This window comes from Bombina bombina, chromosome 6 (assembly GCF_027579735.1).
Source record: "Bombina bombina isolate aBomBom1 chromosome 6, aBomBom1.pri, whole genome shotgun sequence".
NCBI lineage: Eukaryota > Metazoa > Chordata > Amphibia > Anura > Bombinatoridae > Bombina > Bombina bombina.
In genome coordinates this window covers 347,231,803-347,259,435 of record NC_069504.1, presented here as the reverse complement: position 1 = coordinate 347,259,435, position 27,633 = coordinate 347,231,803, and the positions used below count along the sequence as shown (strand labels likewise).

Genomic DNA, 27,633 nt, shown 5'->3' with positions numbered 1-27,633 from the left:
TTTTCACCTCGCCACAAATTGCAGGAGTAGTAAGCCTTATGCTGAGTATTGGAGCCCCGTAGCTCCCTAAACTGCCTGCAAAATAAAACCCAACGCATGCGCAATGTCTACCTGTCAACCGCAATCCCCCGCCGCAATCCCTAATAAAGTGCTTAACCCCTAAACCGCCGCTTCCGGACCCCGTTGCCACCTACATTAAATTTATTAGCCCCTAATCTGACCCCCTACACCGCCGCCACCTAATTTAACTTTATTAACCCTTAATCTATTCCCCTTACACCGCCGCCACCTACATTAAATGTCTAACCCTCTAATGTGATCCCCCTACACCGCCGCCACCTACATTAAAATTATTAACCCCTAATGTAATCCCCTTACACCGCCGCCATCTATATTAAAATTATTACCCCCTAATGTGAGCCCCCTACACTGCCGCCACCTATTTTAACTACATTACCCCCTAATCTAATCCCCCTACCCCGCCGCCACCTATATTAACTATATTACCCCCTAATCTAATCCCCCTACCCCGCCGCCACCTATATTAACTATATTACCCCCTAATCTAATCCCCCTACCCCGCCGCCACCTATATTAAAATGATTAACCCCTAATCTAATCCCCCTACCCCGCCGCCACCTATAATAAATGTATTACCCCCAAAAATACTAAAATGTCCCTACCTTAAACTAAATTACAAATAGCCCTGAAAAGTGCCTTTTGCGGGGCATTGCCCCAAAGTAACCAGCTCTATTACCAGCCCTTAAAAGGGCCTTTTGCGGGGCATTGCCCCAAAGTAACCAGGTCTATTACCAGCCCTTAAAAGTGCCTTTTGCGGGGCATTGCCCCAAAGTAACCAGCTCTATTACCAGCCCTTAAAAGGGCCTTTTGCGGGGCATTGCCCCAAAGTAACCAGGTCTATTACCAGCCCTTAAAAGGGCCTTTTGCAGGGCATTGTCCCAAAGTAATAAGCTCTTTTACCTGTAATCTGACCCCACCTACCGTATTTGTCGCTCTATAAGACGCACTTTTTTCCCTTTCAAAAGTAAGGGGAAATGTCTGTGCGTCTTATGGAGCGAATGTGACTGATAAAAAAAACATTCCCTCATATGCACCCGGCCGTGCATAGATTTTAATGACCCCCAGTGCCGGCGCTTGAATAAGGCAATCTAGGCAGCTGACTGTCTGTCATTTTGGAAGTCACGCACACTAGTTTGCAGGGAGGCAGCAATGCATTATTTATTTGCAATTTTGCATGATGGTGTGGTGGTCATGGTCAGGAGTGCGCTGGGCATGATGTGTGTGGGCACTGGGCAGTGGGCACTTAGCATCGGTCTATACTGGGCTCAGGGCTGCTGGGCACTGTGGGCGGGTGGTCCGCATCACGACGGTGACATCACTCACACTTGCGCTGCTGCTGCCTGCTAGTGTGTAGTGTCAGTCAGTGACAGTGAGTGACGTGATGAGAGGCTCAAGCGGCGGGACAGCGGTGGAGGCAGAGCACTGGAGCTGCTGCTGACTGTTGTGCTGTGAAGAATGATGAGAGGGAAACACACGTGAGGAGATGCTGGCGCCTTGTGACTCCTCAGACTCATCTCACTCTGAGACTACATGATGATTTGATGAGGCTTAGTGAGGGTCGGGACTGGAGCCAGTGCCACGCTGCATGAGGGATGCCCATCTGCCCCAGAATGGACAGAGAGAGAGACCGCCCGGCGCAGCAGTGAGAGAGGTAGGTAAGGTGGCGCATCATGTTTGTTTGGTGACATATATGACTTTATTTACAAGCAGTCCAAATATCAACACAAGAAATTCCTGAATCAAACTCCGGTAAAGTAGGGTAGCCTGGGTAGGGGGAGGAGGGGGTCTTATAAGGGAGCCTGCTAGGCTGCTCGTGGGCTTTATGCTGCATTTTGTTTCCTGGGAAGAGTTGGATACAATCCAGGTGCAAATTCCAACCAACACTTAGTGGGGAAGGGGTAGTTTTTAAATTAAATAGTTTCCCAGTTACCATTTTTGGGGTGCGGATTCCTGTGGCCAGAACCTTGTACAGTTCCCCCATCATGTTTTTGCTTTTTGTACAACAGGCAAAGAAAATTACACACACAAAACTTAATGTTATATGGGTCACAAGGCTCCATATAATAAAACCACATGGCTTTCCTCTGAACACCAGTTTCCTGTTACTGCTCCCTACTGATCTAACAGCATTCGCATGATTTGGGGGATCTGGTCAGGAAGGATCCAGCTGGGGCGGTGAAGATTTATGAGAACACATTGTGTTATAGGAGACCTGTTTAGAGACCCACAGAACAAGAACACATTGCAGACTGTATACACAGCAGATACTAGTAGCACATAAAGAGTGCTTAGACCCTAGTTAGCAGTAAGGATGCCCAGTGCTTATCATGTGTGTTATACTCTATTAACATTTTCAGCAGTCACAATACAGGCAACAATCAATTCACACCAGCAGTAAAACAAATACATTCTACTGTAAAGCCGCAGCAGGAGGCAATGTCAGAAGAAGCAGGAAGGGATAATTTACTTGTACTCTAAAATCTACTCCATTCTCTTCTTGGTATCCTTTGTTGAAAGTAGGTGGACTCAGGAGTGTGGGCATTTTTTTATTGTTTTCCTCCTCTAAAAACTAGGTGCGTCTTATGGTCAGGTGCGTCTTATGGAGCGAAAAATATGGTATATTAAATATATTAACCCCTAATCTAATCCCCCTACACCGCCGCCACCTATATTAACTATATTAACCCTTATTATATTAGGGTTAATATTAGGGTTGCACCGATAACGATACTAGTATCGGTATCGGTGCCGATACCAAGTATTTGCATGAGTACTTGGACTCGTGCAAATGCACCGATACTTAAACCGATACCTCCAATTCCTACCCATATGCCATCTTGTGGCATTTTTCAAACTGCATGTTCCCATTTAATTTTAAGCTGGAGTGGAGACTTAACTAAAAATTGTTCTGCCAATACAAATTGCTGTTATTTGTATTATTGTACATCAGAGCAGTCATTCAGACAAACCCCTGAAGTACTAGGCAGTTAATAAACTGAGATTTAATGGCCCAAAAATATCTTTCTAACCCATGCAGTAGTGTGAAAAGTGAAAGACTGTTCAGCTTAGAGTCAAACGTCCTTGTTGTTGGCAGAAGCAGACTTATTAAGGAACAGAAGCGTCTCTGCATGTTCAGCTATAAGAACTTTCCACTAACTTTTGAAAAAATATTCTAATTGCTAGATTGCCTGTTATACTACTAGTTCTCCTCTTGCACAATTATGCTCAAAACATACTGTACTCTGAGGAACAACCTTAGCCAGGGCTGGACTGGGAATAAAAAGCAGCCCTGGAAAAATATGAAGACCAGCCCTATTTTCTGTTGAGTCAGTAGAATGCAAATGCCCTATTTTTCTCAATATTATTTTCAGAATTAAATTATATTACTTTGTATTAAGTACAAATGTTAGATTGATGAGTTATATAGGCACCCTACAACCCAATTGCATCCAGTAATCCCCCCTTTAAATTGTAGCTTTCCAACCCTAGCTGCTGCAGCTGTTATTTATTGTTGTTATTATTAACATGTTATTGTAATATTTTTAAACTTTGTGACAACAAGCACATAAAACTGTTTTATTATTTCAAAATATCTCTTGAGATACAGTTCATAATTATAAAGAAGTGATCTTAAATCATTACTCTATAATGTGCTAGGTAAACTGTCATGACATAAAAAAGTATCGGTGAGTATTTGAAAAAAAGTATCGGTACTTGTACTCGGTCTTAAAAAAATGGTATCGGTGCAACCCTAGTTAATATAGTTAATATAGTTATTATATTATATATATTAACTATATTAACCCTATCTAACCCTAACACCCCTAACTTAATTATTATTGCAATAAATCTAAATAATATTAATCTTATTAACTAAAATATTCCTATTTAAAACTAAATACTTACCTATAAAATAAACCTTAAGATAGCTACAATATAATTAATAATTACATTGTAGCTATTTTAGGGTTTATATTTATTTTACAGGTAACTTGGTATTTTTTTTTAACTAGGTACAATAGCTATTAAATAGTTAATAGTCTTCAGTTCCAGCGTCGCCGATCTTCAGTTCCTGCATTGCCGGTCTTCAGTTCCAGAGAGGACGGTCTTCAGCTCCGTGGTCATCGATCTTCAAACTTCTCCGCTCCGCGCCGGCTGGTTCCTGGAAAAAGAAGAGTTCTCCGTCTGGAACAAGACCTTCTCCGCCGGTCTTCAGGACAGGTAAGGAGCACTTGGGGGTTAGACTTAGGTTTTATTAAAGGGGGATAGGGTGGGTTTTAGAGTAGGGGTGTGTGGGTGGTGGGTTGTAATGGGGGGGGTTGTTCTTTTTTTTCACTGGTAATAGAGCTGATTACTTTGGGGCAATGCCCCGCAAAAAGGCCCTTATTAATTATATTGTAGCTATCTTAAGGTTTATTTTATAGGTAAGGATTTAGTTTTAAATAGGAATATTTTAGTTAATAAGAGACATATTATTTAGATTTATTTAGTTAATATTTAAGTTAGGGGGGTGTTAGGGTTAGTGTTAGACTTAGGTTTAGGGGTTATTCATTTTATTACAGTGGCGGCGGTGTAGGGGGGGCAGTATAACTATTTAATAGCTATTGTACCTAGTTAAAAAAAATACCAAGTTACCTGTAAAATAAATATAAACCCTAAAATAGCTACAATGTAATTATTAATTATATTGTAGCTATCTTAAGGTTTATTTTATAGGTAAGTATTTAGTTTTAAATAGGAATATTTTAGTTAATAAGATTAATATTATTTAGATGTACTGCAATAATAATTAAGTTAAGGGTGTTAGGGTTAGATAGGGTTAATATAGTTAATATATATAATATAATAACTATATTAACTATATTAACCCTAATATAATTAGGGCTAATATAGGTGGTGGCGGTGTAGGGGGATTAGATTAGGGGTTAATATATTTAATATAGGTGGCGGCGATGTAGGGGGATTAGATTAGGGGTTAATATATTTAATATAGGTGGCGGCGGTGAAGGGGGGTCAGATTACAGGTAAAAGAGCTGATTACTTTGGGACAATCAATAAAGGTTACCTTGTAGTGGGACAAATTGCAGCCGCAGGGTTTGTGCAAGTAAAAAATGATATCTTTATTGTAAGATCATAGACAGGGTGTCAAACAAACTCAGGGGTACATTGAAACAATGGCAAACGTCCGACGCGTTTCCTGCCCGGAGGCACTTCGTCAGGGACTTAACTTGTATAAACATTCTACCGAAGATTTATTGATGACCTTGTAATAGTATGGAGTGGAGATATAAACTCCATACCTCCATTCTTAGAATATCTTAATGCAAACCGCTATAACTTGGGATTCACTTACACCGCATCTAAACATAGTATTCCATTTCTAGATATCACATTAACGTTAGACACTTTATCTCATTCAGTTCTTACCTCCACATTCAGAAAACCCACATCTGGCAACACAATTTTACGAGCTGACTCCCACCATCCAGTACATCTTAAGATGGCCATTCCCAAGGGACAATATATGCGTCTCAGACGTAACTGTACCAATCTTAATACATACAAAGAACAAGCTTCATCTCTTACACAGCGTTTACAAATTAGAGGGTATGACATTAGTACACTAGAAAAAGTCAGCAAAGAAGTGGAACTTATGCACAGGGATACTCTGTTGCAAGATGCCCCAAAAGATAAACATCGAGACAAAAAATGCTTTAAATCTCCTATAACTTTTTCAACCCGTTATAGTAGACAATTCAATTGCATTAATAACATCATCAGGAAATATTTGCCTGTCTTAGACAGAGATGCATTGTTACATGATTCGTTACAGAACCAGGGCATCAGGGTTGTCAGCAAAAAAGCTACAACGCTTGGAAATTACTTAGGTAGAGATTTTTCAACAAAAGCAAATTCTTCCTGGCTCCTGCCGGAAGTTGGATTTTTTAGATGCAGGAAAACCCCTTGCAAGAGCTGTGAGTTTGTAGTCCCTGGTAATGAGTTTAGGTCCACAGCCACAGGTAACTGTTTTGACATTAGGTTTAGACTGAACTGCAATTCTAAATTTGTGGTTTATTTAATTAGTTGCAATATCTGTCACAAGCAATATGTAGGTAGGACGACGAGGTTTCTGAAGGACAGGATCAGGGAGCATTTACTCTCTATTAAACATGATCCGCCCTCTACTCCAGTAGCTAAACATTTTGCCAGTCACTTTATATCTCTAGGCATTACTGTTAACGATACCAATTTAAAGAGAATGTTCAGTTTTCAAGGCATTGACCACGCCCCTCATGACATCAGAGGGGGAGATAGGTCTGCCACACTAAACAGAAAAGAAGCCTTTTGGATCTTTAACTTATTAACTGGAGCACCAAATGGCATCAACAAAATTACTGATCTCAGATATTTTGTAGATTAATGGTTTTCTTTAATGTGTATTAACATCTCAAACTGTTTACCAAAGAAATATCACCTACAGTTCTTAATCCCATTCTCCTATGTCTGTCTACAGCTTGTAAAAGTAACATTTGTTTTTACTAGCTTAAGCTAGTTTATTATTACTATTGAGCATTATTCTTATGGGCAAGAGGTGAAGACTCTGTGCACCTGTCACATATACTGAGTTTTTCCTTAAGCGTTAGTTAGCTTTTTTTATTTCTACCTTTTATAGTAATCAGTTTTCTTCACAAGCACAACTTCCACCATTTTTCACATAAATTTCTTCAAAATGTTTGCCATTCCCAGTACCTTCATTTTGATTTTTGCCAACCCCTATCCAATACGTTATAATGCCACCTATATAGGTATTACAAAAGGCATATAAATAAAGGATAATAACACATCATTTGAAAATTATGAATTGATTTTTTAATCAATTTCATGTTTCGAATTGGTGAAAATCAAAAATAAAAAATAACAAATATAAATTAATAATTACAAATCTTCACTACTACACTTTATTTAGTATCACATTTTAGAAAACCTCAATACGAGGCTTGTCTCATTTCGTATTCTATGTTTAAAGTAGAAGCATCGTATCACTAGAATTAGAATGTAGATGCATCTTATCACTACAACTATGGGTTTCCCACTTCACTTTATTTGAATCTTAACATCACATTTTCTTCATGAAGTTACACCCCTTGCCCTTTGTGTCCTAATGCTCTATGTAACTCAATATCTTAGTTAACGGAGGAATTGATAAAATAACATCTGTCAAATGTATCAAAAGTTGTTTTTGTTTAAGTATCTCCCATTTTAGGTTGCCTGCTACATGCATATAACTATATCCCTGGTACCAATATAGTTTACGTGTATCTTACCAATATTATTGAAATTACGTATGAGATTTCACTTACTTCACTCTTTGAAAGTTTGATACTAGAATCAACTCCTATTTCCTCTGAGAGTCTGCAGTACATTGCTATAACAATTAGTCTAGATATTTTATTTAATATTTTTCTTTTCAACTTATTTTTATTGACATTTCTTTTTGTCTACCTACGTAGCAATGTTATATTATGTTATTTTATTTTAACATTTTATTTTAACATCTTATTAACTGTGTACTGATATAATCAACAACATGCTAGCACGGTCATCATACGTTTATATTGTATTCCTATAAGTAATTCACATTGATACAAGATTCATATACATTGATTACTCAGAATCCAATTTTAACTTACGCTAAGCCCTTTAAAAAGGTTCTCATTTTGACCGAGCATTAATCCGTTTCCATTGACAGTACTATTCTGTCCCTTTAATTGAAGTACACAGGTGTTCTCATTGTGACGTAGGCAGGCAAGCCTTTTTAAGTTGTTTAATGTTTATACAAGTTAAGTCCCTGACGAAGTGCCTCCGGGCAGGAAACGCGTCGGACGTTTGCCATTGTTTCAATGTACCCCTGAGTTTGTTTGACACCCTGTCTATGATCTTACAATAAAGATATCATTTTTTACTTGCACAAACCCTGCGGCTGCAATTTGTCCCACTACAAGGTAACCTTTATTGTTTATCTGAGCTTTTGCTTTTGGATGCCGGAGGAGTGGATCCTTACCTTTCATGGGACAGCCTGAGCGAAAGATCAGTCGGCGACAAGAGTGGTGAGATTAACCTGCTTTACTTCAATTTCAGTCTACATGCTGAAATTTGTGTTTACCTGAACTTTACTTATCACCACACCCGCACGCTGTATGATTCTACCCTCAGTTTGTTACAAGTGATTACTTCCACTGACTGCATGCTACATTGATTACGGTTTTGTTCAGAGCACCTGTTACTAGCTACATGATATCTACTCATTGTATCAGCTAATGTACATTATTTGCTTTGAATCAGTGGTTCAGTTACAAAGTGCAGCATCTGCATCTGTGTGTGTTTCTGGTTCATATTGAGATCTACGTGTCTCATTTCAACTCCCAGCAGAGCTGCAAAATCAACATGGCGGAGGCCATACATACCAGCCGCAGGGCTAAATTTAATTCATTATTGCAGGGTGTCAGCTCAGGAGGTGAGACTCCAGAGGACATTTGTTCTGTTTTTGTATCAAGGGAAAAGAAGGAGATCAAGGAGTTAAAACTTTGGTGGGACATCGAGTTTTTGAAACTGTACATTAATGAAGGTAAAATACCTAGAGGTTTGCGGATGAAAAAATATCCTGCGTATGCCTCACAACGTTTGGAGTTCATGACCGAATGGAATAATACCTTGAGTTTATGTTCACTTACCTTAATGAAACAGCTACTCAAGGACAAGGAGTTGGAATACACTAAAACAAGTCAAGAACTAACAGATATTAAAACCTCTTGTGAGTTCTTTATTCATGATCCAAAATATAATGATTATTCTGTACAATTGGAGACGACTCTGAAAAAACTTGATGATGAACTAACAGAGAATAAACTAAAGAAATACCATAGAGACTGTAAGGATTATGAACTCAATACAGTCTATAATTGGACCACAAGCAAACGTAATACTGGGAAGAGAAATAACAACAAAAGAAAGACAACCGACAAGAAAGTCACCTTTTCTAGTTTTGAAACTGATGTCAGTGATGAGAGTCCACGGGCATCCACTCCTATCAGTGAACAGACCAATGCAAGTGATTTAACAGTTAAACCTAAGAAGGGATCCACTCATAGATCCATAGAAGAGATCACATCAACTGCTCACACTAGCAGTTCACATGGACCAGCCAATGCTTTGGCAAAAAACGAACTAGCTATGGAGGCGAGTCCAGTCACTCCGGCGAGATATCCAAGCAGAAGACCTGTAAGAGGAAGGGGTCGAGGTTCAAGGAAATAATAAGAGACACCTCTCACCAGGAAGATCTTAACGTGGTGAATTTATCGAGTACACAACTTAACAACGAAGAACTAAGTATACTATCTAAAGGCTTGGGGTTTGCGCCAAGCAGGGACTTTAACCTTTTTCGCACTCTTATCGATTTGAACAGGTTTACCAGAAAGCTTACACTAAAGAGACACTTTGCTATGGCGGAGAGGGTCTCTGCTCAAGAATCTGATGTTGACCCATTATTGAGGGATAATTTCCACGAAGAAGCTGTGAATGATACAAGTCTAAGTCTTTCTACCACTAATACAGATATTGATGGACTCAATTTTGTTGATCAATGTGAAATTGTCAATTTACTTTCACTTGAGAGTGAGAGTGCACGATCCAATTCACTTAACTTACATATACCCAAAGTTGCTACTAATGCCAGTAAATTTTTTTACCCCATACAAATGAGAGGTGACTTCATTGAAGTCTTTCAGAGCCTAGTGGAAAGGGACCTTCATGCCCTAGCAAAAGAAACCAATACCAGTCCTAATCAGAAACATGGTACAAGTAATAATCTGTCTAAGAAAGAGAGAAACACCTTGAGAAAATTACAAGACAATAAAACCCTTGTCATTCAAAATTCTGACAAGGGCGGCTGCATAGTTGTACAGGACAGGGCACAATACACTAGTGAAGCCCATAAACAACTTAGTGATAGTGCCACCTATCGGAAATTAACGTTTAATCCTACAAGACAATTTGTTAATGAATTAAATAACTTTCTTGACATATCTCTTCAGGAGGGCATTATCACTAAGTTCAAAGCAGATTCATTAAAAACCCAATTCCCAACCACACCGGTTTTTAAACATCTACCCAAAATACACAAAAATAGGGAATGTCCTCCTGGTCGCCCTATCATTTCCGGTGTGGGGTCCCTTGGTGAAAAATTGGGGTCTTTTATTGATACAGTTCTTCAGCCGATTGTCCAGATAACCCCAGCATACCTTCGTGATACCAAACATTTGTTGAGGCTTTTAAACTGTTTACATATTGATGAGGATGACACTTTACTTACTATTGATGTCACCTCATTATATTCTTGTATACCTCATAACCTAGGTATAGAGGCCTTAAAAGCCATGTTAAAGATGTATACTACATATGATGATAAGTTCATTGGATTTGTATGTGATGGTGCAAATTTTCTTTTGAATCACAACAACTTCACATTTGAAGGCACACACTATGTTCAAAATCAGGGCACCGCCATGGGTGCAAAGTTTGCACCATCATATGCAAATCTATACCTAACCAATTTCGAATTTCTGAAAATATTCCACCATACCAATCCTTTCAGGTCACAGATAAAGTTCTACCGAAGATTTATTGATGACCTTGTAATAGTATGGAGTGGAGATATAAACTCCATACCTCCATTCTTAGAATATCTTAATGCAAACCGCTATAACTTGGGATTCACTTACACCGCATCTAAACATAGTATTCCATTTCTAGATATCACATTAACGTTAGACACTTTATCTCATTCAGTTCTTACCTCCACATTCAGAAAACCCACATCTGGCAACACAATTTTACGAGCTGACTCCCACCATCCAGTACATCTTAAGATGGCCATTCCCAAGGGACAATATATGCGTCTCAGACGTAACTGTACCAATCTTAATACATACAAAGAACAAGCTTCATCTCTTACACAGCGTTTACAAATTAGAGGGTATGACATTAGTACACTAGAAAAAGTCAGCAAAGAAGTGGAACTTATGCACAGGGATACTCTGTTGCAAGATGCCCCAAAAGATAAACATCGAGACAAAAAATGCTTTAAATCTCCTATAACTTTTTCAACCCGTTATAGTAGACAATTCAATTGCATTAATAACATCATCAGGAAATATTTGCCTGTCTTAGACAGAGATGCATTGTTACATGATTCGTTACAGAACCAGGGCATCAGGGTTGTCAGCAAAAAAGCTACAACGCTTGGAAATTACTTAGGTAGAGATTTTTCAACAAAAGCAAGTTCTTCCTGGCTCCTGCCGGAAGTTGGATTTTTTAGATGCAGGAAAACCCCTTGCAAGAGCTGTGAGTTTGTAGTCCCTGGTAATGAGTTTAGGTCCACAGCCACAGGTAACTGTTTTGACATTAGGTTTAGACTGAACTGCAATTCTAAATTTGTGGTTTATTTAATTAGTTGCAATATCTGTCACAAGCAATATGTAGGTAGGACGACGAGGTTTCTGAAGGACAGGATCAGGGAGCATTTACTCTCTATTAAACATGATCCGCCCTCTACTCCAGTAGCTAAACATTTTGCCAGTCACTTTATATCTCTAGGCATTACTGTTAACGATACCAATTTAAAGAGAATGTTCAGTTTTCAAGGCATTGACCACGCCCCTCATGACATCAGAGGGGGAGATAGGTCTGCCACACTAAACAGAAAAGAAGCCTTTTGGATCTTTAACTTATTAACTGGAGCACCAAATGGCATCAACAAAATTACTGATCTCAGATATTTTGTAGATTAATGGTTTTCTTTAATGTGTATTAACATCTCAAACTGTTTACCAAAGAAATATCACCTACAGTTCTTAATCCCATTCTCCTATGTCTGTCTACAGCTTGTAAAAGTAACATTTGTTTTTACTAGCTTAAGCTAGTTTATTATTACTATTGAGCATTATTCTTATGGGCAAGAGGTGAAGACTCTGTGCACCTGTCACATATACTGAGTTTTTCCTTAAGCGTTAGTTAGCTTTTTTTATTTCTACCTTTTATAGTAATCAGTTTTCTTCACAAGCACAACTTCCACCATTTTTCACATAAATTTCTTCAAAATGTTTGCCATTCCCAGTACCTTCATTTTGATTTTTGCCAACCCCTATCCAATACGTTATAATGCCACCTATATAGGTATTACAAAAGGCATATAAATAAAGGATAATAACACATCATTTGAAAATTATGAATTGATTTTTTAATCAATTTCATGTTTCGAATTGGTGAAAATCAAAAATAAAAAATAAAAAATAACAAATATAAATTAATAATTACAAATCTTCACTACTACACTTTATTTAGTATCACATTTTAGAAAACCTCAATACGAGGCTTGTCTCATTTCGTATTCTATGTTTAAAGTAGAAGCATCGTATCACTAGAATTAGAATGTAGATGCATCTTATCACTACAACTATGGGTTTCCCACTTCACTTTATTTGAATCTTAACATCACATTTTCTTCATGAAGTTACACCCCTTGCCCTTTGTGTCCTAATGCTCTATGTAACTCAATATCTTAGTTAACGGAGGAATTGATAAAATAACATCTGTCAAATGTATCAAAAGTTGTTTTTGTTTAAGTATCTCCCATTTTAGGTTGCCTGCTACATGCATATAACTATATCCCTGGTACCAATATAGTTTACGTGTATCTTACCAATATTATTGAAATTACGTATGAGATTTCACTTACTTCACTCTTTGAAAGTTTGATACTAGAATCAACTCCTATTTCCTCTGAGAGTCTGCAGTACATTGCTATAACAATTAGTCTAGATATTTTATTTAATATTTTTCTTTTCAACTTATTTTTATTGACATTTCTTTTTGTCTACCTACGTAGCAATGTTATATTATGTTATTTTATTTTAACATTTTATTTTAACATCTTATTAACTGTGTACTGATATAATCAACAACATGCTAGCACGGTCATCATACGTTTATATTGTATTCCTATAAGTAATTCACATTGATACAAGATTCATATACATTGATTACTCAGAATCCAATTTTAACTTACGCTAAGCCCTTTAAAAAGGTTCTCATTTTGACCGAGCATTAATCCGTTTCCATTGACAGTACTATTCTGTCCCTTTAATTGAAGTACACAGGTGTTCTCATTGTGACGTAGGCAGGCAAGCCTTTTTAAGTTGTTTAATGTTTATACAAGTTAAGTCCCTGACGAAGTGCCTCCGGGCAGGAAACGCGTCGGACGTTTGCCATTGTTTCAATGTACCCCTGAGTTTGTTTGACACCCTGTCTATGATCTTACAATAAAGATATCATTTTTTACTTGCACAAACCCTGCGGCTGCAATTTGTCCCACTACAAGGTAACCTTTATTGTTTATCTGAGCTTTTGCTTTTGGATGCCGGAGGAGTGGATCCTTACCTTTCATGGGACAGCCTGAGCGAAAGATCAGTCGGCGACAAGAGTGGTGAGATTAACCTGCTTTACTTCAATTTCAGTCTACATGCTGAAATTTGTGTTTACCTGAACTTTACTTATCACCACACCCGCACGCTGTATGATTCTACCCTCAGTTTGTTACAAGTGATTACTTCCACTGACTGCATGCTACATTGATTACGGTTTTGTTCAGAGCACCTGTTACTAGCTACATGATATCTACTCATTGTATCAGCTAATGTACATTATTTGCTTTGAATCAGTGGTTCAGTTACAAAGTGCAGCATCTGCATCTGTGTGTACTTTGGGACAATGCCCAGCAAAAGGCCCTTTTAAGGGCTGGTAATAGAGCTGGTTACTTTGGGGCAATGCCCCGCAAAAGGCCCTTTTCAGGGCTATTTGTAATTTAGTTTAGGGTAGGGACATTTTAGGGGGTAATACATTTATTGTAGGTGGCGGCGGGATAGGGGAATTAGAATAGGGGGTAATGTAGTTAAAATAGGTGGCGGCGGTGTAGGGGGCTCACATTAGGGGGTAATAATTTTAATATAGATGACGGCGGTGTAGGGGGATTACATTAGGGGTTAATAATTTTAATGTAGGTGGCGGCGGTGTAAGGGGATCACATTAGGGGTTAGACATTTAATATAGGTGGCGGCGGTGTAGGGGGATTAGATTAGGGGTTAATAATTTTAATATAGCTGGCGGCGGTGTAAGGGGGTCAGATTAGGGGGTAGTACATATAATGTAGGTGGCGGCGGGGTAGGGGGCTCACATTAGGGGGTAATATAGTTAAAATAGGTGGCGGCAGTGTAGGGGGATCATATTAGGGGGTAATATAGTTAATGTAGCTGGCGGTGGGGTCCGGGAGCGGCGGTTTAGGGGTTAATATATTTATTGTTAGGAGTGAGAGGGGGGATTGCGGATAGAGGGGTATACGTGTTGGGCTATGTTTGGGAGGCGTGTTAGACAGTTACGGGAGATTTTATAATTTAGTCAGTTTTTGTAGGCGGCAGTTTCTAAAGTGCCGTAAGTCACTGGCGACTCCAGAAATTTGTATTTACGCAGATTTCTGGATATCGCTAGTTTGTCTGACTTACGGCACTTTAGCATCTGACGGCGCCGTATATGGGATAGCTCTAGTTGCGAGCTGAAACTACGGGCAGCGCAGGTTTCCACGCTTGCGCCAAAACCTGCGCCATATATCGGATCGCACCCCAGGTCTCTGTGGCAGTGGAGCAAGGTCCCGCTGCAATGACTTGGCTCTCTGCTTATGTTGAGTATCGCTAGGTGTAGGTTCAGGGATCTCCAAAATCTTGCATATTTCAGGGATGTCATCTGGTACTTTACGGACTATTATATTGCCTTTCCAGTTGATCAGTAGGTGAAATGGAATGCCCCATCTATACGCAGTATTTTTTCTTCTGAGCGTTGTGAAATGTGACAGATCCTTTCTCTTTTGTAGAGTTGGGATTGTTAAATCCAAGAATATCTGCAGGTCTGCATTGTCATATTGGATGGGTTGCTTTTGTCTTGCAGCTTTCATGATGTCTTCTTTAACAGAGTATTTTGTGATTTTTGACAATAATGTCCCTTGGTGGTTGTGTTTCTATGGGTTTGGGACGTAGGGCTCTATGAGCTCTGTCTATTTCGACTATGTCTGATAAATCGTCTTCTTCCAGGAAGCTGAATAATCCTTGTAGATACCGCTCTATATCAGGAGCTGTAATGGTTTCGTGTATCCCCTGAATTCTTATATTGTGTCTCCGGGTGCGATTTTCTATGTCGTTGATTCTGTTTTTCCATCTCTCGAATTGTTTCATCTCTTTGTTGCATTTGGGAATAAACTGTGGCGATAGCTGCATTATGAGTGTCTTGATCTGTTTCTATTTTTTCATTTCTATGGCCCATATCTGTGATATCTTTTCTGATTTCTTCTTTTATGCACTGCTTGACTTGAGAGACTAAAGAAGAAAAATCATTTTTTAAAGGTAATGAATCCAGTAGTGCTTTTGGTATGGTTAATATTTTAGTGGTGTTTTCCTCTTCTAATTCTGAGGATGTTACGGATTCTCTAAATTTTAGAGCTGCTTTTTGCTCAGTAAGAGTTGTGGATGGCTCCAGCGTTTTAAAAAAACTATTAACTGATGGTGTGGCTGCTGGCGTAGCTTTTCCTTGGCCATCTTTTTATTCCCTTTTTTGGAGACATTTTGCTTAACTCCAGCAGTCTTGATTAGGTATTTGTCCTTTATATTCCGGTATGTTGTTACTTAGCTGTGTATCTTCCTCCCCTCTATTGCGTGATACTGTCAGGTATATGTATTGTAATGGGACCCTTATTTCATGTGCACCTGTATTGGCTTTAAAAGTGATGCTTCCTTATCTAAAGGTAAATTCAATAATGCAGTTTTTCTGCATATATTTTTTATTTCTCTTACATGGTGTATCCAGTCCACGGATTCATCCTTACTTGTGGGACATTCTCAATCCCTACAGGAAGTGGCAAAGAGAGCACACAGCAGAGCTGTCCACATAGCTCCCCTCAGGCTCCGCCCCGCCAGTCATTCTCTTTGCCGCTCTAACAAGTAGCATCTCCACGGGAGGGTAAAGTGAATGTGGTGTTATTTCTTCAATCAAGAGTTTGTTATTTTAAAATAGTGCCGGTTTGTACTATTTACTCTGAGGCAGAAAGTGATGAAGATTTCTGCTGAGAGGAAAAAGATTTTAGCATGTTATAACTAAAAACCATTGCTGTTCCCACACAGGACTGTTGAGTACCGGAGAACTTCAGTTGGGGGGAACAGTTTGCAGGCTTAACTGCTTAAGGTATGCTCAGTCACTTTTTTTTCTAACAAGACTTGGTAATGCTAGAAGACTGACAGAAATCCCCATGTGGGAAGGTAAGCCATATTCTGAGACTCAGTATAGGATGACTTGGTAAAAGGACTTATATCACTGGTGGACACTGTTATGGGGAAAATCGATAATTTTTTATTATAATCTGATATTTACACAAGTGTTTATTATGTTTGGAACACTTTTTTGGGGTTTTTATACGCCTGGCATATTTTTAAACACCTAAGTTGGCTTAGGAAGGCCCCACAACTCCGGAGTGAAGAGGGAGGGGGCCTAATTTTCGCACCTCAGTTGCGCAGTTCTTTTGCAAGACCGCTTCATGCAGCTTCACGTGTAGAGTCCAGATATTGCAGGAGGACTCCAGGGAGGCTTATTTTCGTCCAAAACTAATCCCCAAGGAAGGTAGGGCCACAGCAGAGACTGTGGCATGGTGCTGTAGTGTGTTAAACCGGTGGCCTGCTTCAATTTGCTCCGGTTTGGGCAATAAGGGGTTAATTGTCTTGAAACTTAGTGTGCAATCATTTCAAAGCATTAGGATCATATGGTGAAAATTTCATAAAGATTGGATTTTTTTTGAGATTTGGTAAAAAAGTGTGCGCTTTTTATTATTTAAAGGCACAGTACTGTTTTTTCAAAAAGTGTATTTTTCTGTATTTGAGTTCTGTCTAAGTCTGTCTAACATGTCTGAGCCTACAGATAGACCCTGTTCTATGTGTTTAAAAGCCATGGCGGTACCCCCATTGCATTTGTGTTTAAAGTGTGCTAAGGTATCTAAACATTTTAATGACCATGCAGTGACACTTAAAAATGTAGCCCAAGATGATTCTTTGACGGAAGGTAATTTGGATAGTCCTCCTTCCTCTCCCCATGTGTCGACACCAGTTACGCCCGCGCAAGCGTTGCCTAGTACCTCTAGCGCATTGGGCCCTATTACTTTACAGCAATTAGCAGCAGTCATGGATAATTCCCTTGCGGCATTTCTATCCAAACTGCCAGTTTTTCCAAAGAAGCGTGATAGCTCAGTTTTAAGAACAGAGGATGAGCAATCAGAAGCTTTGGATGATTTATCTGTTGTACCCTCACTACACTCTGAAGTGGCAGTGAGGGATCGTCTGTCCGAGGGAGACATTTCTGACACAGGAAAAGTTCCTCAGCGGGCAGAGTCAGATTCCTTAGCGTTTAAATTTAAGCTGGAACACCTCCGCGTCCTGCTTAAGGAGGTTTTAGCTACGCTGGATGATTGTGACCCCATGGTGGTCCCAGAAAAATTGTGTAAAATGGACAGGTTTTTAGAGGTCCCTGTTATACACTGATGCGTTTCTGATCCCGAAGAGGGTGGAGGATATTATGACTAGGGAGTGGGAGAGACCGGGTGTACCTTTTGTCCCCCCACCTATCTTTAAGAAAATGTTCCCCATAAATGACCCCAGGCGGGACGCGTGGCAGTCGGTCCCTAAGGTAGAGGGAGCAGTTTAAACACTTGCTAAGCGTACAACTATACCAATAGAAGACAGTTGTGCTTTTAAAGACCCTATGGATAAAAAATTGGAAGGTTTGCTGAAGAAAATGTTTGTTCAGCAAGGTTTCCTTCTTCAGCCAATTGCCTGCATTATTCCTGTAACTACTGCAGCAGCTTTTTGGTTTGAGGCGCTGGAGGAGTCGCTCCAGAGGGAGACTTCATATGACGAAGTCATGGATAGAATTCATGCTCTAAAGCTGGCTAATTCTTTTATCACCGATGCCGCTTTCCAATTAGCTAAGTTAGCGGGGAAAAATTCAGGTTTTGACATTATAGCGAAGAGCGCTTTGGCTCAAATCATGGTCGGCTGACGTGTCGTCCAAGACAAAGTTAGTAAACATTCCTTTCAAGGGAAAGACCCTTTTTGGTCCCGAGTTGAAAGAAATTATCGCGTATATCACTGGGGGGAAGGGCCATGCCCTCCCGCAGGATAGACCGTTTAAGGCCAAAAACAAGGCTAATTTTCGCTCCTTTTGCAACTTCAGGAGCGGACCTGCTTCAACCTCTGTGGCCGCAAAGCAAGAGGGTAACGCTTCACAGCCCAAAGCAACCTGGAAACCCTTGCAGGGCTGGAATAAGGGTAAACAGGCCAAGAAGCCTGCGCCTGCTACCAAGACAGCATGAAGGGGTAGCCCCCGATCCGGGACCGGATCTAGTAGGGGGCAGACTTTCTCTCTTTGCTCAGGCTTGGGCAAGAGATGTTCCAGATCCCTGGGCATTAGAAATTGTTGCTCAGGGGTATCTTCTAGAATTCAAGGACTCTCCCCCAAGGGGAAGGTTCCACATTTCTCGTTTGTCTTCAGACCAGACAAAGAAACAGGCATTCTTACGCTGTGTAGAAGATCTTTTAAAGATGGGAGTGATACACCCAGTTCCAATTGCAGAACAAGGATTGGGATTTTACTCAAACCTGTTTGTAGTTCCCAAAAAGGAAGGAACTTTCAGGCCAATCCTGGATCTAAAAATTCTAAACAAATTCCTCAGAGTTACATCATTCAAAATGGAAACCATTCGGACAATCTTGCCGATGATCCAGGAAGGTCAATATATGACTACCGTGGATCTAAAGGATGCGTACCTACATATTCCTATCCACAAAGATCATCATCAGTTCCTAAGGTTCGCCTTTCTGGACACGCATTACCAGTTCGTGGCCCTTCCTTTCGGGTTGGCCACTGCTCCCAGAATTTTCACAAAGGTGCTAGGGTCCCTTCTAGCGGTACTAAGACCGCGGGGCATTGCAGTAGCACCTTACCTAGATGACATCTTAATACAGGCGTCGTCTTTTCACAGAGCCAAGGCTCATCTGGACATTGTTCTGGCCTTTCTAAGGTCTCACGGGTGGAAGGTGAACGTCGAAAAAAATTCTCTGTCCCCGCTCACAAGAGTTCCCTTCCTGGGAACACTAATAGACTTGGTAGAAATGAAAACATTTCTGACAGAGGTCAGGAAGTCAAAACTTTTAACTACGTGCCGAGTTCTTCATTCCATTCCTCGGCCTTCTGTGGCTCAGTGCATGGAGGTAATCGGTTTAATGGTTGCGGCAATGGACATTGTCCCTTTTGCCCAAATTCATCTAAGACCACTGCAACTGTGCATGCTCAAACAGTGGAATGGGGATTATGCAGATTTGTCTCCTCAAATACAATTGGACCAGAAAACCAGAGACTCTCTTCTCTGGTGGTTGTCTTAGGATCACCTGTCTCAGGGAATGAGCTTCCGCAGACCGGAGTGGATCATTGTCACGACCGATGCCAGTCTGTTAGGCTGGGGTGCGGTCTGGGACTCCCTGAAAGCTCAGGGTCTATGGTCTCGGGAAGAATCTCTTCTCCTGATAAACATTTTGGAACTGAGAGCGATATTCAACACTCTCCAGGCATGGCCTCAACTAGCGGAGGCCAAATTCATCAGATTTCAGTCGGACAACATCACGACTGTAGCATACATCAATCATCAGGGAGGAACAAAGAGTTCCCTAGTGATGAAGGAAGTAACAAAGATCATCAAATGGGCGGAGGATCACTCCTGCCATATATCTGCAATTCACATCCCAGGAGTAGACAACTGGGAGGCAGATTTTCGGAGTCGTCAGACTTTCCATCCGGGGGAGTGGGAACTCCACCCAGAGGTTTTTGCTCAGCTGACCCAGCTATGGGGCATTCCAGAATTGGATCTGATGGCGTCCCGTCAGAACACCAAACTTTCCCTTTACGGATCCAGGTCCAGGGATCCCAAGGCGGCATTGATAGATGCTTTAGTAGCGCCTTGGTCATTCAGTCTAGCTTATGTCTTTCCACCGTTTCCTCTTCTCCCTCGGCTAGTAGCCAGAATCAAACAGGAGAAGGCTTCGGTAATTCTGATAGCGCCTGCGTGGCCACGCAGGACTTGGTATGCAGACCTAGTGGACATGTCATCGGTTCCACCATGGAAACTGCCATCGAGGCCGGATCTTCTAATACAAGGTCCATTCAAGCATCCAAATCTAGTTTCTCTGCAACTGACTGCTTGGAGATTGAACGCTTAATTCTAGCTAAGCGTGGGTTCTCTGAATCGGTTATAGATACTCTGATCCAGGCCAGAAAGCCTGTCACCAGGAAAATTTATCATAAGATATGGCGGAAATATCTTTGTTGGTGTGAATCCAAGGGTTACTCGTGGAGTAAGATTAGGATTCCAAGGATATTGTCTTTTCTCCAAGAAGGATTGGAGAAAGGTTTGTCAGCTAGTTCCTTAAAGGGACAGATATCTGCTCTGTCTATCCTGTTACACAAGCGTCTGGCAGCTGTACCAGACGTTCAGGCATTTGCTCAGGCCCTAGTTAGAATCAAGCCTGTCTACAAACCTGTGGCTCCTCCATGGAGTCTAAATTTAGTTCTTTCAGTTCTTCAAGGGGTTCCGTTTGAACCTTTACATTCCATAGATATTAAGTTATTATCTTGGAAAGTTTTGTTTTTGGTAGCTATTTCTTCTGCTCGAAGAGTTTCAGAATTGTCTGCTCTGCAGTGTAATTCACCCTATCTGGTGTTCCATGCAGATAAGGTTGTTTTGCGTACCAAACCTGGTTTTCTTCCAAAAGTGGTTTCTAATAAGAATATTAACCAGGAAATTATTGTTCCTTCTTTGTGCCGTAATCCAGTTTCTAAGAAGGAACGACTGTTACACAATCTTGATGTGGTTCGTGCTTTAAAATTCTATTTAAATGCAACTAAAGATTTCAGACAAACATCATCCTTGTTTGTTGTCTATTCTGGTAAGAGGAGAGGTCAGAAAGCGACTGCTACCTCTCTTTCCTTCTGGCTGAAAAGCATCATCCGATTGGCTTATGAGACTGCTGGACAGCAGCCTCCTGAACGAATTACAGCTCATTCCACCAGAGCTGTGGCTTCCACATGGGCTTTCAAAAATGAGGCTTCTGTTGAACAGATTTGTAAGGCAGCGACTTGGTCTTCACTGCATACATTTGCCAAATTTTACAAGTTCAATACTTTTGCTTCTTCGGAGGCTATTTTTGGGAGAAAGGTTTTGCAAGCAGTGGTGCCTTCCGTTTAGGTTACCTGCCTTGTTCCCTCCCTTCATCCGTGTCCTAAAGCTTTGGTATTGGTATCCCACAAGTAAGGATGAATCCGTGGACTGGATACACTATGTAAGAGAAAACAGAATTTATGCTTACCTGATAAATTACTTTCTCTTACGGTGTATCCAGTCCACGGCCCGCCCTGGCAATTAAGTCAGGTTCAAATTTATTTTTGTAAAACTACAGTCACCACTGCACCCTATGGTTTCTCCTTTTTCTCCTAACCGCCGGTCGAATGACTGGGGGGGCGGAGCCTGAGGGGAGCTATGTGGACAGCTCTGCTGTGTGCTGTCTTTGCCACTTCCTGTAGGGATTGAGAATGTCCCACAAGTAAGGATGAATCCGTGGACTGGATACACCGTAAGAGAAAGTAATTTATCAGGTAAGCATAAATTCTGTTTTTATTTTCCACCTCTCCCCCAGCACCTATTGCCTTTGTATTATGTGTAGTAGCAGCCTATGTAGTTTAATGGTGTGTTATGTTTACAGGCCCCTGTATTTCTTCTGCTAGTGTGAGTGCCCTGGTTTTAAGCTTCTAAATCTTGTCGCTACTCCTGACAAGACTGCAATGCTCACGCGGTGGTCCATGTGTGTCAGCATTGTTTACTTACGGCATTCACTTGCCTTGAATTTAATAGTGACCAGCCACGCTCTAGTGTTCCGGAAATCGAGTAGCGCCTCTCCACGGCCTACTCGCGCTGTTCTGAGTCTCTGATTAACAGGGTGCCTGAGGTTATCCTGCGGTCAGCTGTTTGTATGTGCTGACTTACCCACTGTTGGTAATAGCAAAGGTGGACTGGGATAGGGGTTTTTCAAGTCCTTTTAGTACATTTACATGGATCCAGGGCAGGAGCTCACCTAAAGTGTAGCCGTCTCCATTAAGCGCTGGCTCCGCCCCCCCGTTCCTATAATGTACACTCCTAAATTTATTACTGTCCCCCCTGCATGGATAACTCCTGACCCATTCCTGCCCTCCTACAGAGAATGTGTAAGAGCGGTAGCAAGGAACAGGTCTCCTACCTGACCAGCTGTCAGAAGTTCTTGTCAAAAGTCCTTCCTCTGGGCCATCCTCCGCAAAGTGACTGCCTTCCTCCAACTACAGCAGTGGCTCCCTCCAGGTCCTGCTGAGCTGAGCTGATTCAGCAATCTATAAGCCCTTCAAATCCAGGGATTCACTTTGATGTCTGTCCAGACTTGCTGCAGGAAACAGAAGAACATCAGTGGATCACGCACCTACTTCCTGGTCCTAACCTTCCTTTACTCCAAGCCTTGCACAAAGCTCATTAACTGTAGCTTTTTATCTATACTGCTGTCCATCACTGAGCCCCCCCATCACTCGTCTAAGCATGGGCATCACCACTGATTCTGGTGCCCCAGCTGTCATTCACAGTCATTGGTCTCCAGCTCTAATTATTAACCTTTCTTGTTCCCTATTACTCCCTTCCTTGCCTTCTATCTAGTATGCCCCCTCATCCTGCAGGATAACTTTCCCGCTCCACATGAGACCCAGGACAAACAAATTGCCTGCTCCGGGGCAGTGTTCTGGAACCAGTAGGCTCACACTGATGCACAAAACTATTTCAGCCACTGATGCTTCCCTTAGAATCTACTTCCTGTCTGCTGTTGCAGGTAAGCAGGAGAAGGCTGCATCACCAGCCAGGTTGAGAGAGGCAAAGCTGGAAATTCTCTTTCTCAATGCAGTCCAGAAAACTCTGACACCTATTTATATTGTTGTCCTCTCTTAAAGGGACATTGTACACTAGATTGTACACTACATTTTTCTTTGCATAAATGTTTTGTAGATGATACATTTATATAGCCAATTTGGGAGTGGTTTTGTAAAAATGTATAGTTTTGCTTATTTTTAAATAACATTGTGCTGATTTTCAGACTCCTAACCAAGCCCCAAAGTTTTAGATGCATAGAGACTTCAGATTGCTTCTGTTTGTATATGCAGGGTAGGGGGGGTCTTCTCTTAGCCCTTTTCAGTGGGTGTCTGGATTTTTATATCTGTATCTGTGCACATTATTCTTTAAAGTAGTGTCTTATGTGCAGTTAAATGAAAATTGATGTATATTGTCCCTTTAAGGAGCCTCGGTAGCCCCTTTGATCTATGCTTGATGCTCTAATTCAATTCTAAGTGGGATCAAGGAAACCCATCATTTAACTCCTTTTTTTCCCCAGGATTTTATTTGGTTTGATTATGACAGGCCTAAATAGCCTATTGGCTTGATTGAAATGTAGGCCTTTCATTTGTTTAATAGGTGAAAAAGAGACAAAAGTCCAGGTGTTTATGTATAGATGTAAGGAGCAAGGTCAATTTTAAAGGGCCAAAATTAGTTAAAGGGACAGTCTACAATAGCATTTTTATTCTTTTAAAAGATAGATAATCCCTTTATTACCCATTCCCAGTTTTGCATAACCAACACAGTTATATTAATATACTTTTTATCTCCGTGATTACCTTGTATCTAAGCATCTTATGACAGCTCCATAATCACATGACTTTGTATTTATTATCTATTGAGTTGCATTTAGTACTGTGTTGTGCTAACTCTTAAATAACTTTTAGTTTTCAAAAAAGCTTTATTAGCGAAATGTGAAAAATACAGAACAATAATGTAGGTACAATACATTTTTCAGTTTTACATGACTCTTTACAATTGTACATTTGTAATTTGTTTGAATCACTTCGCAGCTAGTGAATGGTTCAAATCAAACAGCATAAAGAACTTCGTCAGATACTATAGAAATGAATACTGACTATATTACATAAACATCTAACTTCAGCTGTTTAGTGATAACAGTTATTATTTACAGAGAAAACATAGGAAAAAAGTATAATTCCTCGGGTATAGATCATATGGCAAAGAAAACATTTTAGCAGCTTACATACACCACACAGCTGCGGATAAAGTTGTACTCAGTATAGGGGTATCTATCTAAGAAGAAAGAGAGAGTGGGGTAGGAAGGGATAATAGGGCCTAGTGAAGGGAGAAGAGAAAAAAAAAAGGTGCGGGAACACAATGCTACAATGGTGCCCCGCATCTACAAATATAATCTCAACAGTATCTCAGAGTCCTCGCCGCTCCCAGGTCAGTAGCATCAAACTCTTAAATAACTTTTATGGTATGAACAAATTGTTATCTATATGGCCCACATGAACTAGCAGTCTCCTGTTGTCAAAAGCAAATACAAAAGCATGTGATCAATAGGCTGTCAATAGAGCCTTTAAAAAGGCAGACATTTAGAAGTTTAAATGTTACAAAGTATATTAATCTAACAATGTTGGTTGTGCACAGCTGGGGAATGGGTAGTAAAGGCATTATCTATCTTTTTAAACAAAAACAATTGTAATTTAGACAAAAAAAACAATGATATGCTCTAATATATTCCAGCATGTAGTTTTAAGACTATACACACTAGACAAACCCATGTTTTGTTTAATACTTTTCAGTTACTTGTGCTACATCATTTGTTTGTGGTGTAAATGAAAGTGTGATGCCAATACTTTTTAAGGAGGTCTAAACTGTGTGCAATTTCAAAGCAAAAAAAAAAAAATTGAGAACGAAAAATGAGACCATCATCAAACTGCACATATGCTCTCTATGCATACATAAGTACTTAGGTTTCAAAATAATGTAAATAAGATTGTAATTTACGCTTCACATGTAAAATTAATAAAAAAATGTCCATCACCAGTCCTTATTTGTAGCTCCAGATGATTGCATAAAAAAAATCAAGTACCAACATGCTTTATTGAAGTAACTGCACATATCTTCATTTACAAATAGCTATGAATTGTATTTACTCATTGAACCATAAAGTGATGAATTAAGGAGAAACAATATAAACTCATCAATTCCTTTTGCCTAAAATGTGTTTTCATGTTCCAGCACTGAATGAGATGCAATTTTCTTAAATGTCCTGATGTTGTCATTTTATTTAATTTATTATCCATCTCTCCTGTTGTGCTGCTATTCTGTAGCACCCCAGCCTTTCCATGATGTGATATCATTATTATAAATTTGATTTGTTTTATAACTGAAAATGTTCATTGTCTAAAACAGGCTGTCTCAGAATGTATTCTTAATTTAGGATGTTATTTTTTTAAGCAAATGTTGCTATGCTGAATAAAGCAACTTGTTCTTGCTAGGACTGCGCATCTCTGTCCCTCTGTACCTACAGAGCTGCAGGTATTGACTCCTGGAGCAGGTGCCAGTAATGTAGCAGAGATTTAAAGGGATAGTAAACACTTTTAGATTGTAATTACTTATTTACTTTGCCCGCTTTTTCTTGTAATTAAAGTCTGTAAACCAAAAGAGCAGATGGCAAACTTCACAAGCCTAACCCTGCCCCTAATATCCTGTTTGCTATCTTATCTTTTCTGCTGAAGTCATGCAATGGAGATTTTGTTAATATAATGACAGTGGCAAGACCTGTCATCTCCAGACTCAAGTCCAGATTGGCTCCTCCAAATAAGGAAAGTGGTGGGTAGAGTTTGATAATTGAAAAACAATTCACCAAACAAGAAGGTGTTAATCTGTCCTACTGTAGTTCAGACTCTGCTATGTAAATCTATTCGAAGTCTGTAGGAAAATATTGTAATTACCATGTGTTTTCTGATCCTTTACCTTTTTTTAATGTTGTATTTCAAATGTTTATCACTTTTTTAACAACTGAATAAATCTGGATAAAATTTGATTATTTGGTCATTTTCTTTGTACTAGAGTCCCCATACTGGTGTTAGCGGGTTGTGTGCCGTGGGTTGCAGTTAGAGGAGTTAGATGTGGGGGGTCTGGCAAGAGGTTGAGTGAAGTGGGGGAGGGGGTTACATGGGTTATGTGTGTTTTTTTTTTTTTTTAAGGTGGAGTTTACAGTCACCAGGGTTAGATGTGGGGGGGTCTGGCAGTTAGGAGGTTAAGTGAAGTGGGAGGTCACAGTTAGGGGGCTAGTCTTGTTGGAGGGCCTGGCAGTTTGTTAAGTATGGTTGGGGGTTGAAATTAAAGGATTAGATACAGTTGGGATTTCATATTTATACACAACTTCAGCCATGAAACAAATGGCTTGAAATATACCAAAATGCGCCTAGATCATTACCATTTTGGTTGTCTACTAAAAAATATATATAGTTGTTATAGGTAAAAAAAACAACTGTTTAAATGACAGCAAATATGCTATTGGCATTGTCATAGGATGCTACTTTTCCCACAAGACAGTTTGTGAAATTTCTGCCCTACTAGATCTTCCCCAGTCAACTGTAAGTGCTATTATTATAAAGTGAAGGAATCTAGGAACAACAACAGCCAAAGTGGCAGACCAGGTGAACCCAGCACGCAGGGCCAATGAACCCTGTTCTCTGGAGTGATGAACCGCAATTCATTATCTGGTAGCCTGATGTTAGAATCTGGGTGTGTTGAATACCAGGAGAAAGCTACCTACTGGAATGCAAAGTGCCTACTGTTAGGTTTGGTGGAGGAGGGATAATGGTCTGGGGTTGTTTTTCAGAGTCTTGGCTAGACCCCTTAGTTCCAGTGAAAGGTCATCTTCGTGTACAGGATACAAAGATATATTTTAGACAATTGAGTGCATCCAACTTTGTGGCAAAAGTTTTGGGAATGCTCTTTTCTGTTCCAGCATGATTGTTCATAAAGCAAAGTTTATGAAGACATGGTTTGATAAAAAAAAATGTGGAGGAACTTGAGTGGACTGCAAAGAGCCCTTACCTCAGACTCAATGAGTACCTTTGGGATGAATTGGTAAACAATTGTGAGCAAGACCTTCTCTTTCAACATCAGAACTTGACCTCACAAATGCTCTCCCCCCCCCCCCCCCCCCACACACACTAAAATCACTAAAATATTATGGAAAGCCTTCACAGAAGAATAGAGGCTGTTATAGCTGCAATGGGAGGGGGACTTCATATTAATGCCCATGGTTCTAGAGTGGTATGTCCAACAAGATCATATATGTGTGATGATCAGGTGTCCACAAATTCCAATCATAGATCCAGCACTATAAATAGTTATTGTTTTGTTTGGTTTTAGGGTGAAATATTACAAATTTTTTAACTATTTAAAATCCTGTAAAT

The 27,633-nt window shown here is 40.1% G+C and overlaps 1 protein-coding gene across 1 annotated transcript in view; it reads left to right on the top strand.

Annotated features, from left to right (window-relative positions):
- Positions 1–27,633, top strand: part of ANO4 (anoctamin 4) — a 675,069-nt gene that overhangs the window by 59,709 nt on the left and 587,727 nt on the right.